We start from the raw sequence: 2,041 nt of genomic DNA, 5'->3' as shown, positions 1-2,041 counted from the left end.
GGCCGACGCAGTACAGATACGCTGTTTACGTTAGGCTTTTTCCGGCGTAAAGTTACCCCTGCTATATGAGGCGTAGATGCGGCGTACCAATGTTAAGTATGGACATCGTTCTCGCGTCGAATATTGAAAATTTTACGTCCTTTGCGTAAGTCGTTCGCGAATAGGACTGGGAGTCATTTAAGTTCACGTCAAAAGCATAGGCTTCTTGCGGGTTAATTTGGAGCATGCACACTGGGATACTTTCACGGACGGCGCATGCGCCGTTCGTAAAAAGCGTCATTTATGTGGGGTCACATAAAATTAACATAACACATCTTCCACATTTGAATTTGGAGGGCTTACGTTTGAGAATACGGCACTTGCCTGTAAAAGTTGCGGAGGCGTAGCGTAAATAGGATACGTTACGCTCGCACAAAGATGCGCCATTCTGCGTGAATCCGGGCCATAGTCTGAAAAACAGGCTCGCTCGGTCCTTAAGTGGTTAAGCAAAAAATAAAAAACAACAATGGCAATCAAATACTACCAAAAAAAAGCAGTAGTTGTACGAACAAAATTATAAAAATGTCATATGTGTACAGTGTTGCATGACGGCGTAATTGTCATCCAAACTGTGAGAGCGCTGAAAGCTGAAACATTGGCCTGGGCAAGAAAGGGGTAAAAGGTGGATTTAGAATTTTTATGTTTTTTTACTTTATTTTAGCATTGAACAGGGCCACCATCAGGGGGGGGTACAGGCAGTACACGTGTAAGGAGCCCTGGAGGTCCCTAGGGCCGCGGATGGCAACCCCCCTTTTTTATTTTATTTTTATAAAAAAAAAAATATATATTTGTTTAGTTTTCTTTTGTTTTAATTAAAGGGCCCAGAGGTCCCCAGGGGCCCAGATTGCAACCCCCCTTTTTTTTATAAAAAAAGTTTTGATTTTTTTATATATATATATATATATATATATATATTTTTTTTTTTAGTTTGTATTTTTATTAAAGGGCCCAGAGGTCCCCAGGGCCCCGGATGGCAACACCCCCTTTTATTTCTTATATTAAAAAAAAAATTATATCTTTTTTTCTTTCTTTTTTTTCCTTTCTATTAAAGGGCCCGGAGGTCTCCTTTTGATATATATATATATATACAGTATATATATATATATATTCATTTCTTTTTTTTTGTAAGGGGCCCAGAGGTCCCCAGAGCCCCATATGGCAACCCCCCATTTTTTTTTTCATATAAAAAAAATATTTTATATATATTTTTTGTTTTTATTAAAGGGCCCAGAGGTACCCAGGGCCCGGATGGCAACCCCCTGCTTCTCAATTTGAGGCGGCAGCACCCGCCCCCCCTCCGGTTCTCTGCTCCAGGGGGCCCATGCCTGAAGCTGTGTAAGGGGCCCCATAATTCCTGATGGCGGCCCTGGCATTGAAGCATTACAAGTCAACCATTCAGAAATTTCCCAAAAAAACCCCCAGCGAAATCAGGCAAAGTATGGTGAGAAAAAGCGATAATTTCTCATCCTTGGTCGGCGCGATGCTCGTCCTGCAGATTCCTGCCTCCACCACTAGAGGCCGCCGGAGCGCTCAGAAGTTTTGCTCTTCATCTAAGTTTCCTCTCCCAAAACTTTGTGAAAAGGAAATGATTTGATGATAATTTACCACCCAGACTGCAGCGCAGAGTGCTTGTCGCTACACGTGAAAGTTTTGTGCGTTTACAATCTCGGGTATTGTTCCTCAAAGTAATTTGCAATTAAATTTTTTGCATTTTTAGGTGCTTGCTGTTCCATATTTCCATGATTGCATCCTGAAGCTCAACTCCAGAAATTAGAAAAAAAACAACAACCAATCTACCCTTCCAGGGGCTATTAACCCTGAAATGTACATGGGAGGGCTTAGGAAGGAGGCACCAGGGGGGTGATTGTGATTGCAGCGCTGGAGCGCGGCGTGAAAATTTTGATTTTTTTTTAAGTATTTCTCCCAATTCTGCCGTTCGAAGACAAAATGACGATTTAACCCTTTGCAGTGTGAGATGGGCCCCCCTGTAAGGGTAGAATTG

This window comes from Rana temporaria, chromosome 6 (genome assembly GCF_905171775.1).
Source record: "Rana temporaria chromosome 6, aRanTem1.1, whole genome shotgun sequence".
In the NCBI taxonomy this organism is placed as follows: Eukaryota; Metazoa; Chordata; class Amphibia; order Anura; family Ranidae; genus Rana; species Rana temporaria.
Note: the sequence above shows the minus strand (reverse complement) of the source record.